The sequence below is a fragment of the Bidens hawaiensis genome, unplaced genomic scaffold (assembly GCF_021521415.1).
Source record: "Bidens hawaiensis isolate Kalapana, Puna unplaced genomic scaffold, B.hawaiensis_p1.1 tig00023805_1, whole genome shotgun sequence".
Taxonomy (NCBI): domain Eukaryota; kingdom Viridiplantae; phylum Streptophyta; class Magnoliopsida; order Asterales; family Asteraceae; genus Bidens; species Bidens hawaiensis.
In genome coordinates this window covers 349,573-364,643 of record NW_027493739.1, presented here as the reverse complement: position 1 = coordinate 364,643, position 15,071 = coordinate 349,573, and the positions used below count along the sequence as shown (strand labels likewise).

General features: G+C 37.6%; 1 pseudogene across 1 annotated transcript; it reads right to left on the bottom strand.

Annotated features, from left to right (window-relative positions):
• Positions 1-3: 3 nt before the first annotated feature.
• Positions 4-2,589, bottom strand: LOC143568072 (pumilio homolog 1-like; annotated as a pseudogene). Its single transcript, XR_013141519.1, has 5 exons — positions 2,088-2,589; positions 675-1,670; positions 430-571; positions 231-338; positions 4-159 (listed from the first exon to the last, which is right to left on the bottom strand). The product of XR_013141519.1 is annotated as a pumilio homolog 1-like (transcript).
• Positions 2,590-15,071: the final 12,482 nt, after the last annotated feature.

Sequence of the window (15,071 nt, the reverse complement as noted above, 5' to 3'; positions counted from 1 at the left end):
AAAAGTAGAGATGATAAAATGAATAGCATTTTCTGGTACACATTCAATACACTTTTGAATAACATGATTTCCGTTTTGATCACGTACACAACGCATCACGTGACCGTCAAGCTCTGTAACCATCTTTGTTTGTTGGTCAAGGTCAACAACCTCAATAGCCTACATGAAACAAAGTTAAAGGTAATCTATCATATAAAAAAACTCGAATATTAATAAAAAAAAATTATTACCTTTTGGATAACCCGACAACCATACATCTGAAGACTAAGTGTTAAAACATGCCCTGTTAGCTGATCAGCCAATTCTCTTATTTGAGCAGCACTTCCATGTTCAAAAAACTAAAATACAAAATATAAAATAAAAAAGTAATGATTAATTTATCCCAAAACACAAGATAGCATTAAAATAAATATGCATACTACACTCTACCTTCTGGACAACATAATTACCAAATACATCAGTCATTAGTGAGTAAGCTTGAGGCATAATTTCATTGAAAACCATGTCTTTCTCTTCTGTTGTAGCAGTTTCAAGCTTTTGTTGTATAAAACGACTTCCAAATTGATCCGAACTGTTCAATAAACATTTTAAGTGTACCATTTGGATGTGCAAACTGAAGTTGTAATAAGCATATAATCAGATGCTAAAAATAATAAAAGAAAACAAGATAGAACCTGAATTCAACAACATGCCCCGCAATTTCTGAAAGCTCAAAACACTTGGTTTTGTTGCTCTTGAATTCATCCAACAAAGAAGATGCAAAACTTTCATCAACGACTATATTACGTATCCCGGAAGGAAACCGCAAGCTCCGATCACCATGCCGGGCCGAACTACCAGGCCCAAAAGCAGAGTTATTCAAAAGTGAGCTGCCCAATGGGCTTCCAGGATACGACATCCCAAGCCCATAACCAGAGTTTCCAAAGTAACCATGGTTAAGACCATACTGAGACTTTTGAGGAGACAGCAGACCAGCCAGGTAAGCTTTCTGAATTGCTAGTAATTCCCTATCGATTGTTGCATCGTTCATAGCCGATACGTAATCACTTGATCTTAAATTTTGAAGGTACAACGGGTCCATAAGTCTATCAGGTCCTAAACCAAACCCACCACCATTGTCAAACAAAGGTGGTATATTAACACCGCCAACATGATTTGCCATCAAGGTTGGTGATGCAGGATTCATCATATAACCACCACCCAGACCATAAAAAGACGGACTTGAAGGAGACCCTACTGAACCATTGGTGGGCCCCTTCATGTATGAATTCACAGGTGACCCGTTACCATTGATCGGCCCGCCACTTTTACCCATATATCGAGCAGCGTATTGAACTCGCGCCTGTAACTGGGGCCTCTTCATCCACCATACCATTATTTGAAATATTCAAATTGGAAAAACCAGATACCAGATCCGACGGCCCGTTAACCCTCCCTCCCCCAACAGCAGGCACCAGTGGGCTACCAGACCGAGCCATGAGCTGCGGGTCAGGAGTACCGGTTCTTGACATAGAAGAACCCAAAGCCGATGCATAGGCGTGCGAACCAGACGACATCCCCTGAAGATGCCCAAAATGGGAATCAGAAAGATCAACACTTTCATCAAATGTGTTACGGCTGGCAGGACGAGACGGTTGCCTGGAACCAGAAGCAGCTTGATTTATATCATCCTGTAATATATTCAATAACCAATATTAATACTAATCAATCAATCCCTACAAGTAATACTACACAAATCATATCTCAACAGACTGATTACAAACACAAAGACAACAACTTTCCTACCAATTCAAAATAAATTTAAACAATAAGTAAACTTGCTATGACTGTTAGCGTTTTGCAAGTTGCAAAAGGTTAGTTTGTTAATAGTAGGGGGTATACTGAATTATTAGCGTTAAAGTGCTATATATATGTATCTAATATGATATTAAAACTAGCGACATCCCACCACGATAACCGATATTTCAAATATCGATCCGTGACCAATATTCGATATTTTTCCACATTAATTTCTTGGAACAAACACAAAGGCAACAACTTTCCTACCAATTCAAACAAATTCAAAGTATTAAATAAAAAACCACAACCTGAAGAATCTCTGCAATGCTCTTTTGCCTACTCCCCAACCCGGGCAAGCCGATAAGGCCGTTATCGCCCCACTCGGGCACGCCCTGAGTATTCTTGACCTTCCTCATGTCTCCAATAGCCGAACTCCCACGCTGCAAAAACCGCCAATCGTCTTTCGGCAATAGCGGCGGTGGAAGCCTGGGATTAAGATTAACATTGGCATGGTAATAGGAAGCATAAGCTGGATCAGACCTCAACTCCTCCTCCGAATACTCACCACCGAATATTCCGGCAACCGCATTCAACGATCCTTCCACCGTCGGCGGCGCAGAGCCACTCCGGTACATATTAATATTATTAAACTCATCGTTGTTTAAACCCATCGATCGCATTCCAATATCAGACATCATCTTCAAAATCAAAATCAAAACTTTTTTTAGCTAAACTACTATAATCTTTAAAATATTTGTGGGTTTGATTTCACTTCATCTGATCATATTATTTGCTCAAGAAAGATTTTTAAAAAAATGTGTAATTGTGGGCATGTGAGTTGTAAATTGTAATTGTTGTAAGAGAGGAGTGAAGAAGAGTTGATAAGCAGAGGCATGGAGTGATTTAAGCCGTTGGATGAAGGGAGCTGACGGCGTAGATAAGAGTTTCTTGCGGGCTTTGTCCATAAAGTGGGAACCTAGGGTTTTGTTTTATTGTATTTTATTATATTATTATTTGTAAATAAATAAAGTGGTTTATCCGTTACATGTTAGAAGTATCTTCAAGCAGTGCTTGTTTTGTTTTGTGTTGTGTTCATACATTTTTGTAGTGTTTGCTATGCTAAAATAAAAAGGGGAATAGCATAAGTTATTGTGAGAAAATAAAAAAGGGGTATTTTTTTAAGTCACTAGTAATCTCATTTCGTCAAAACAATTCATTGCCATACTCTTTTTTACGAGGTGTTTGGGATGGCTTATTTTCACCAACTTACGGGGCTCCACTTAAGTTGTTTTTTATATGGCTTAGACTCTAATTGGGGGCATAGTCTAAACCTTGAACAGTTTAAACATTTATTTTAACTTTTCATATACAAATGTTATAGTCAAAATGAATGTTTCTTCATGATTAAGAAACATAAAGGTTTAAATGCAAAGGTTATGGTCAAATTTACATATCTTCTTAAAGAAGAAACATAAATAGACGTTTAATAAACACAGTTCTACCGCGTGGTGTAAGGCCCCGTTACCGGTAGCCCTACTTTCGTGTTGGATTTACTCATAAACACAGTTCTAAATATCAGAGTTAATTAAAACATTTACGCGGAATATAAAACTTTCATAAAACATTACATAATTCATAACTTGTCTCAAAACATCCTTTGTCTTTCAACATTAAAGCATTAAAATTAAAACATCATAAGTCTTCAGATGCCAGACTCTTATTCATTGCCACGTGTCTCCTCAAGCGAGCTGCCTCATCCTACTCACCTGCGTGCATACTAAAAGTCAGCTACGCTGAGTGAGTTCTAGTTAATCATACTCTATACAATACACATAAACTTATATTCTTTCATTCATACTTTCATACTTTCATTCTTTCTTTTGTATTAACTTACCTTCATATCTTACGTTATAAAGAGCATTACGCCCTACATTCCTCGAGTATTATTAGGGCTCGGTACCCTCCTTCCTCGAGTATTATTAGGGCTCGGTACCCTCCTTCCTCGAGTATTATTAGGGCTCGGTACCCTCTTTCCACGAGTATTATTAGGGCTCGGTTTCCCTCTTTCCACGAGTATTATTAGGGCTCGGTTTCCCTCTTTCCACGAGTATTATTAGGGCTCGGTTTCCCTCTTTCCACGAGTATTATTAGGGCTCGGTTTCCCTCTTTCCACGAGTATTATTAAGGCTCGGTTTCCCTTTTTGTAACCATACAACCATCCTTTCCTTCTTTTATTAACTTTATCACATTCATACACATAAGCATACATATCATACTTACCTTATACTTAGCGTTACAACTTGACAGCACGTGCAATATCCGAAGATCGTTCACGTACCATCAAGCAATCATTCATACATATCACATCATTCCCATAAGGCATACACTTATCTCTTAGGATAAGCGTATTAACAAACATATCGAGTATGCACACAGCCCCGAAAACATAACACATAAATGGGGCTAGAAACTCACCTGAACACGGTTACGTTCACCGTTAATCGTAATCCCTTTCTTCAGTTGTGCACGGCTGACTGTATAACAAGTACACGTATCAAACAACTATCACTACTCATATCATCTTTCCAGTCTTAACTACTACCCACAACGAACGGGGGTCCGGGGGCAGCGCCCCTGGCAGCGGGGTCTAGGGGCGGCAGCCCCTAGCAGGGTCCAAGGGGCAGAGCCCCTGGCTGGGGTCGAGCTGCCAGGTCAGCTTGGAAAAATTTTATTTCCATTAACTGTCTTAACACATTTTTCATTAGGTTTTTAATTTACTTCCTAATCGAACTTGGCTTTAGGCGAAGTTAAACCTCGGGCGAACTTAGCTCTAGGCGAAGTTAACCTTAGGCGAACTTAGCTTTAGGCGAAGTTACCAGCTAGGCGAACTTAGCTTTACAGCGAAGTTGCCATCAGGCGAACTTGGCTTCAGGCGAAGTTGTCATCAGGCGAACTTGGCCTCAGGCGAAGTTACCAGTTAGGCGAACTTAACTTTACAGCGAAGTTGCCATCAGGCGAACTTAGCTTGCAGGCGAAGTTCATCAGGCGAACTTAGCTTGCAGGCGAAGTTCATCGCTTTGAAGGCGAAGTTGCCCAGTTGCAGGCGAAGTTGTCCAGATCAGCCGCTGTTCGGTTTCTGACCAGCATTTCGAGCGATTTTAACACCCTTGCTATGGTTCAACATCACCCACTACGCTTCCCGACCATTTTCGGTCGCTTATACACTAAAAAGCTTGGATCTTTAAACTTCAAAGATCAAGAATCATACCTTTTTGAGCTTGTTTGGATCTCGGTTAACCTGTTAGCCCCAACTAATCTCTCTTTCTCTCTCTCGGATCTCGGTCTTCCTTCTTCCGGCCGCCGGCGAAGTTGGTGGTGTGTGTGTGTTTTTGGAGTGTTAGGGAGTTTGGTGAAAATGAAAGATATTTTGGGTTTAGGGGATATTTATATCCCTGAAATCCCATGGATCTAAGGCCCATTCTCATTTAATCCAAGTCCATGACCCGCTCCTTACCCGATATTAATTAATTACGCGAAATCACTAAACATAACTTCCTTTACTCGACATTAAATTTTAGGATGTTACACGTGGGAAATGGTCTTGTGTATATTGGCAGTTGCTAAGTACTCGAACGTTGTCGTGTTTACTGAGCGGTTTTGAGTTAAGCTTGAGTTTATAATAGTATTTCAGAATTTCATAACTTAATTATTTCCTTTGCTATGAAGGGCCGGGTCATAATATACTCGTAGGGAATCACTAAGTATATAAAATGTTTTAGAGTCAACGTGTTCACCTGCATTTGTTGCTGACATTTTATAAATTGTTTTACAGGTAATGAGGAATAAAGATTAGAATATGGTGGTGTTAGCCATTAGACGATCTAATCAAAGCAGCTACTTTTTCATATCAGACATCATCTTTAATATAATATATCAGAGTATAGGCTTGCAAACCGAAAGTCTTTTGAATAAAATATCATAATATTCAAAATGTCGGGATTTAAACATGCATAGGCCCATGGACTTAGTGTGATAGGTTGGCATCAGAGGCATTTGTCTTAGCGAATTAGGTATTTGAAAAAGTAGCTAAGCTTTGATTAGAGATAAGTTTCAACATTATAATTATATGGGTAAGATAGATTTGTATTCTTTACTATACCTTCCTAGTCTAATCTTTGCAGATGTCATCCAATCCCTATGTCACTATTATGGTCATAGACATAAAACAACCACTCGTTTGAATCCTATTCCACCGGAGATGTCAGGCTAAAGCGATAATTATTTCACCAAATTCTTCAACTGCGAGCATATAGCTCAGAAGATGATAGATCAGCCGGTTTACTTCCCTGGCACGGAGCATATGCAATTGAGCTATCGAGCGATTCTTCAACTTCAGGGTATAACCCCCGATATTTTACCTCGGAAGAACAGAAGGCCATAAAAAAGATGAAGCGGGAACCCAACTTAGCTCCCGAATATCACCTATCAAATATGCTAGATTATCATCCTTCGGATGAGATGGAAGTTAAAAGTCAAAAGGCAGGAACCAGACACTTCAAGCTAGATGGAATGTCACTTAGATCAGAGTCAATGGCGTTTCGGAACTCCAAAATACAATCCTATTATATCCAACACTGAATCGGGTCCAAGTCAGTCATGAAGGCCCAAGATGAGGGTTATGCAACCACAAGAAAGGTTTACATATTAGATTGAAGTAAATAGGAATGATATAGAAAAAGACTCTAAGGAAGACCTAGAAGAAGGCCCAAAGGAAGAATCATAGGAAGAAGCAGAAAAAAGATTTTCGTGGACCATCGGTCATTGTACTACGATATACAAGATATCTACCAACCATATCCGTGGAAGCGAATGAGATCAGACAGCATGAAGAAGCTGTTGAAGCATTTTTACAACTTGGATTTTTTAAAGCAACCCAACAACAAACATATCCAAATAATCCATATGGCATAGTGATAATGGGATACTAGATCCACCTCCCTAGTACGGTTATCCTAATTTTATTCCACAGTCAATGGATAAACATCTCGATCATGCCTTACACGAAACAGATGATCTCTAGAAAGAAATAATTGGTGTTAAGAAAAAAAACGAAAAAGAAATTGTTATAGAATGTAACAAGACGAGCAAAATTATCAAACATTTCATGGATTATTAGGATTTCAATCATTTGAAAGTGTACTAATTGTATATGTGGCAGTCTTTAACATATTCTATCATTTGTATCAATGTCCATTAGCAATAGTTTGTAATACACTCTATCATCGGTATATAAATAAAAGTTTTATGTTATCTAAATCTATTCTACTTTCATTGTAGAATGTCTAGACAAAAAAATCCTTCACAAAACAAGGAAACTTCAGTACAAAGAAGCAACCGAACCAGATTAGAACATGCCCTGGAGATTCCTGAGCAATTAATAGTCAGAATGAAAGAAACGATCACTAATTCAATGAACCCGCTTATAAAAGTAATGAAGATTAACATACAAAAGTGAACCTCGTCAATCCAATAAAACTGTCAAAACTCACTCATTTAATCCCTCCAATTATCATGATGATATTGTTCACAACTCGAATGTTAATGACAATTTCAATTGTAATTTCAACAAAAAGCTAAAAACTGAAGGTTGTATATTCAGAGGCTTCAAAGCCTATGGTCCTAAGAAATTATATGGCGATAAAGGCAACATAACAGCTCTACGCTGGCTCAAATAAATGAAGTCAATTTTCATTATTAGCAAGTGTACTGAAACTGAAAATATTCAGTGCTCTTCACAAAATTCAAAGGTGGAGCATTAGAGTGGTGGAACACTCTAATTATGTCCAAGAGCAGGGAAACTTTATACCAAATGGAGTGGGAAGCGTTCAATGAGTTGGTATTATAAAAGTTCCGCCATATGCATAAAACCGATTTGATCCAAACCAAGTTCCTGAACCATAAGGTGGTTGGAACCAATTTGAAGGAATACAATACTAAGTTTCAAGAGTATTGTGGGTTGGTACCACAACTAGTAACACCCAAATCAAGCAAGGTAACCCGTTATATATGGGGATTACCAAGAGAAATCAGAGACATGGTTAGGTCTCATATACCTCAAACCATTGATTCAACAATGGAATTAGTGATGTGCTAAAAGTTGTCAAATAAAAACAAACTAATCTAGACACTAAGTAATACTCTAGACTCTTAAACTACTAACCGGCAAGTGTACCGGCCAACTCTAGTACAGCTAAGTAAGTCCGGATATCGAACCCATGAGACTCTTTAAATTACGTAACTAGCAAATTAGACCTGACTTAACAACTATTTAAATATTATTATTAAAGGGGGGTTTTAAACTAATTAATATTAAACTAAAAATTAAACCTAATTAATTAAATAAGGATTATTGGATTAAAATAATCCCACCTTTAATGAGTTGGTCGATAATAATCTCACCTCAGTTATTTCCCTCTGGCAGTCCCACCTGTTCCATGGTTTTTGTTTTATGATCCCCCGTTAAAAATAATTAACGGGGTTAAGTTTTTGCTGATGTGGCTGTATGAGTTGGCATTTTAAAATCCAACGTGGCTTTTTTTTCTTTCTAGGGTTATTATGTGGCATCCCTCACCCATATAACCCCAAACTACATATTGGAGCCCTAATTCCCCCGTCGGAGTAGCTACGGCACCACCTACCTAAGTGCTCTGTGTTTGCCGCATGTTTCTCTGTCCACAACCACATATCACCACCAATCTACACACCAAGACTCCCGATCTGACAGATGGAAATCCATACCTAGGTCATCTGAGAGCACCATCTGTGACCAGAATCATGACCACAAGTACGACCACCACCTCTGAATCGCCGGTTCTGCAATTGATGTTGTGTTCAGTAGGAAATTGGCAGGCGGGTGACAATGGGAGGTTGAAGGGGAGTCTCGACGCCGTGGTTCGGCCGGAAATTGAGAGCCGGTTCCTCTTTCTTGAAATTTGAATTCAAGAGAGGGGCTATGGTTTGTAAGGGTATAAGTAAAAGAGATGAATATTTTGCTAAGTTTTTTGATGGTTATAATCGATTAGGTCTGAAATTAGAGCTTTGATTTATGGATGGGAGGAGGTGGTGGTGTTGCTGGTATGATGATTGACAGTGAGGGGAAAAAATGAGAATGGATTTAATATTAACCCTAGAAAGAAAAAAAAGCCACATTGGATTTTAAAATGCCAAGTCATTAGCCACATCATCAAAAACTTAACCCCGTTAATTATTTTTAATGGGGGATCATTAAACAAAAAACATGGAAAATGTGGGACTGCCAGAGAGAAATAACTGAGGTGAGATTATTATTGGCCAACTCATTAAATGTGGAATTATTTTAATCCAATAATCCATTAAATAATAATAAACTATAATGATTTGTTCAACTCTAATTAATTATTTTATTAATAAACTAATAGAAACCCTAATTAATTAAAAGATTAATAAACTAGTAAATTACTTAGATTAATTCAGATGATGAAAGTAACTACCTAGGCTAGAATCCCCTAAGTTATGGCTATCAATTCAACTTGGAAAATTAAGTTATTGAATTGGGATCGTAAGATAAACCCCTGAAAGAAAACCCGAACATGACTCTTTACCCTTCAAGAAGAAACATATGAGTTTCTAACAAGTTTTAAGACACATCAGTTTTATGTATTAAACTTCCCTACGGTTATTTAATTGTTTATGTTTAAGTATCTTTTTAGAGAATTCCTACCTTACAGCGCGGAAATCAAATATAGCTAAGCAGACTCAATTGACTTAATAGACTAAGCTGACAATTAAACCTAGACGGACTCCTTACAAAGAACTAAATCTAGCAATCCTGATCAACAAAGATCTATCAATAACCTATCACCTTACAGCTTTCTAGGCTAGCAGCTCACTTTTATTTATTTGATTAGTTTTATTGTTTCTGTGATTTTAATGAATATTAATCACAATCTAGTCAAGAACACACAGTAAATGACCTAACAAAACCCTATCCTATGAAACAGTCAACAATGGTAATGTGAAACAATAAACCTAAGCAAATAAAACCAAGTAATCATATGCATCAATTAAATCAAACTCAGCAATTTACATAAAACATAAAATCCATAACGAACATATCCCAATTAAAATCCAACCAAACAAAGGTTCATCATGACATAGGTAGTTTATAGAGCTTAGTCTAGCATCATGTAATCAAAATCAAACAAAGTAATAGAATAAGAAAATATTAATCATAGCCAAACTAGAATTACCTAATGGGTTAGGATTGTATTGTATGTAATGCTCATGTACACAAGTGTAACTTATTGGTCTATTTATTTCATGTGTATCCTCACATTGAGGATCACCAATTCATTAAATCCTTTCTTAAACTCTATCATGGTATCATATGCTTAGGTTCTTTCTCCCCTTTCATCTTCCAACCTCCCATTTCTCCTCCTTCTTCGTCTGCCTATCCTTTCACCTTCTTCCCTACCATGTCAACCTCCAACACTTCTGATGACCCCCTGTCCATGACCGCCCTCCTTCACTCCCTCAAAATTCAATTATCATCAACCAATTTCCTGCCACAGAAAACTCAAATATGGCCGCTTTTGTTGGATCAAGGTCTCATCGGCCATATCGATCGATCTATGGTAGTCCCGCCGGAAGAATTGACCGCTAACGGCAAAACTTCTCCCAATCCACAGTACACCACATGGAAGGCTGCCGATCATCGTGCGGTCATTCTCATCAATTTCTCTCTATCTGAAGAAGCGGTGTCGGTGATTGTTGGTCTCACCACCGCCCGGGCAATTTGGCAAACCCTTGAAGCCGAGTATTGCAATGCCTCGGTTGAGCGATTTCACATGATTCGTGACAAGTTGCGCTCACTTACCAAAGGATCTGGTTCTATTGCTGAACTTGGACATAAGTTTAAGAGGTTATGTGATCAACTATCAGCTATTGGTCATCATGTTTCAGACACCGATAAGTTATATTGGTTCACTGCTGGTCTCGGTGTTGATTACATCAGTTTCACTTCAAATGTTAACCGATGTAATCAACACCGAGACCAGCGGTGAACCAATGTAACTTATCAGCATGTCAAACAAATACTCAGATATATTAAAGGTACCATTGACTTTGGGATCACCTTTCGACGCACAACATCATCCAACATTCTTGCCTATTCTGATGCTACTGGGCCCGTTGTATTGAAACGCACCGATCAACTTATGGATACTCTATTTTCTTGGGAGGCAACCTTGTTTCTTGGAGTTCCAAGAAATAGCCGAGTGTAGCTCACTCCATCTGTGAATCGGAGTATCGTGCTATGGCAAATACCGCTGCTGAAATTGTTTGGGTCACTCACCTACTCAGGGAATTGCATGCTCTTCCACCTGATCATCCCACCTTACTTTGTGATAATCAAAGCGTCATGTTCTTAAGTCAAAATCCCATTGCTCATAAGCGTACCAAACATATAGATATTGATTACCACTTCGTTCGGGAACTTGTGTCCTCATGTAAGTTACACACAAAGTTTGTTCCTACCAAGCTCCAAGTGGCTGATATATTTACTAAGAGTCTCCCTAGACCTCATTTTGAACTCTTTAGAGACATGCTTTGCCTTGGGTCACCACCATCTCGCTTGCAGGGGGATATTAATCATAGTCAAACTAGAATTACCTAATGGGTTAGGATTTTTGTCACACCCGACCAAAGGCGGTGGAACATTCCGAGGTGTAACGACTGCCTATAAGCGCATGACACTATTTAAAGCGACAATATTTAACAAACTCATTTCATTTCACAACATCAAAAATGTCACATAACAATAATCATAAGTCGAATACAACAACATTTCACAAAATGTAGCAAATCAAATATTGTTCATTGTTACTAATATCCTAAAGGTATTTGTGACGTTTTCTCCAAGCATCCAACATCAACCTAAATGCAAACCTGTAACATTTAATAAAATAAAGTTTGTCAACACAAAGGTTGGTGAGCAATTCATAGTTTTTGAGCATATATGTATATAATAAGAAAAGCCAAAATCTTGTATACGAAACAACAAATAAATAGCAATAATTTGGATAATATGAGGTCGCTAATAAGAATACATTAGAGGCACCGTCTATAAGAGAATACCAAATAGATTTGGATTTCATGAGATCATTAATAAGTTTACATTAACGGCACCGTGCTATATGAGAATACCATATAGTTCACGGATTTATGATTCAACCTTCCTAAAGCGGTAAACACATAAACATATAATCATGTAAGCATAGAACACAAAATCGAGCATTTATTTAAGTAAAGTATACATTAACGTTTGTAGTTTAAGACTCAAGTATAAAGCATTTGATATGAATAAGTATGAAATGTCACCCCAAAACAAAAGATAGAAAAACCGGGTATGAAGTTACTCACGTTCAAGTAATAAACTTGAAAAGTTGGTAATTTGAAGATTTTCCGGAACGGCGAGTTAATGTATGAAGCCTAAATAAAAGAAAGTCTTGGATTTAGAAAGGTTGTCTTGAAGATCTTTAAATAAAATAGTTGTTGCAAAAAGTAAACAATTAAAGTTCAAGGTTTAAAATGTAACTATTTAAGATTTTTAATAATAACCCTTTAAAAATGTAAGTTTACTCGAAACCGGGTTAAAGTATCTAACCTCAATATTTACTTAACCTGTGTTAAGTAATAAGGTGAGGGAAATGCTAAATGCAAGTTCCTTTGGGACAAAGATACTAAAACGAGTCTTTAATGAGTGTTCGGGTTTGTTGGTTCGGGTCTTGATAATTGTTCAAACCCAAAGTCAACTTTCTAAAATTATGAATTTTATGAAATAACTCAATAAAACTTTATAAGACTTAACCAAGTATGTAGATCTATTGTTTTAGAACTAACAACGTACGTTAAGCGAGTATTCGATTTTTTGTCGGTCCAAACTATGTTATGAGATCAAGTTGGATCCAACATTTCTAAGTACTTAAGAAAATAATAAAAAATCATTTTGTGAACTATTTTTAGAGAAATTTACAAGTCTTGATAGCTAAAAACACGCTTATGTGTCTTAAGCGAGTAAAAATCGGATTTGTTCGTTTTCCATCTCACAATATGTTCCTTGATGGTTTTCACATGCCCAAATATCATAGATCTTGTATAATAATTTATAAATGAAAAATATTTAAGTTTTACAACTAAAAAGTTAACAAGTCTTTTAAGCAAAAGTTTCGGTTAGGTTCGGTTTCCATCTCCCAACGAGTTCATAGATGGATTCCACATGCTTGATATCAAAGAACTTGTAAAAATGATTTTTGAAACTCGAATCTAACATTAAACATGTTTAAACAACTATTTTAACAAACTAGTAAAAAGTTCGGTTCATGGTTTGAACTATTTACGGTTAAACCGAGGTTAGTCTCTACAAACCTCCACCATGGAACTTCATAAATATGACAAAAAAACTAAAAAGGGTAGAAGTTAGTCATGGTTAGTATGTGCAAACAAGTTATGTGTGTGTATATATATCAAGAACACGAAGTCCTCCATGAAGCATTGCCTTACGAGGTCCGAAACTTAACCAACCGGAGTCGGAGAAGTAACTATCAAAGGTAACAAGGGGTGTGTATTATATATATATATATATATATGTTGTACCACCATATTCAAGTGTTAGTAATGTTAGATGAACAAGTTAGAATGAAAAGACTATGGTTAGTTTGACTTGAGAAGTCAAACCTTCAAGAATACATAAGAAATAACAACCTTGAATCTATGGAGTTTGAGAGAATTTGGAGATGTAGCAAGAGTAAAATGAAGAAGATGGGTGTGTATATATAGGGAAGGAGTGAAGGTTGGGTATAAAGATTCTTTTATGGTTTGCATGAAAGTGGGCATGTTTAAATGGTCAAACAATGCATAATATAAAAATCCCATATTTTATATATTTTATATATTCTATATGACAAAAATCCAATACTTTATATATTTGAAATGCTCGGGTTACAAACGGGTCGGGTTTACATAACAAAAGTGACCCGAAATTGACGGATGTCACAGTATCTCCCACTTTATGAAATTTCGTCCCGAAATTAAAACGAAGACGATGATGCCAACAAATGTGAATACTTATCTTTCATTGTGTCTTCTCGTTCCCAAGTAAATTCCGCGCCACGCCGTGATTACCATCGAACTTTGACTAACCGAATACGACTACGCTTGGTTTTCTTCTCGTTGCAATCCATGATCTCAACGGGTCGTTCAACCATGACCATCGACTTATCGACATGTACTTCGTCGAGAGGTGTATGGAGATTACCCTCGGCTAAGCACTTTTTGAGATTCGAAACATGAAATGTCGAATGAACACCAGCAAGTTCTTGCGGTAGTTCAAGTCGATAAGCTACGTTCCTAACACGCTAAAGGATTTTGAAAGGACCAACGAAACGAGGAGCTAGCTTTCCCTTCTTTCCGAACAGATTAGTCCCTTCCAAGGAGATACTTTTAGAAGGACAAGGTCGTCAACATTAAATTCGATCGGTTTTCGCCGTTTGTCGGCGTAACTCTTTTGACAACTTCTAGCTGCTAAGAGGTTCTTACGGATTTGATCAATGGCATCGGTAGCTTCTTGAACCATTTCGGGTCCCATGATTTGAGCTTCACCGATTTCGTTCCAACTAATCGGGGAACGACATTTATGACCGTAAAGAGCTTGAAAAGGAGCCATCTCGATGCTAGAATGATAACTATTGTTATACAAGAACTCGATGAACGGAACGTGAGAATCCCAATTCCCACCAAAATCAAGAACACACGCTCGTAGCATATCCTCGAGTGTTTGAATCGTACATTCGGATTGACCGTCCTTTTGAGGATGATAAGCGGTGCTAAGATCGAGACGTGTTCCCAAAGCTTCTTGAAGAGATCGCTAAAAATGAGAAGTAAAACGGGCATCACGATCGGAGATGATAGACAATGGTAAACCGTGTCGACACACAATTTCCTGAACATAGATTTGAGTAAGCTGCTCGACAGAATACTTCTCGTGGATCGGAATGAAATGAGCGGATTTGGTCAAATGATCGATGATCACCCAAATACTATCATTGCCTTTTTGTTTGTTGGGTAATTTGGTGATAAAGTCCATAGCAATGTCTTCCCATTTCCAAATGGGAATCGGTGGTTACTCGAGTAGGCCAAAAGGTCTTTGATGTTCGGCTTTGACTTTTGAGCAAGTAAGACATTTAGATACAAACAAC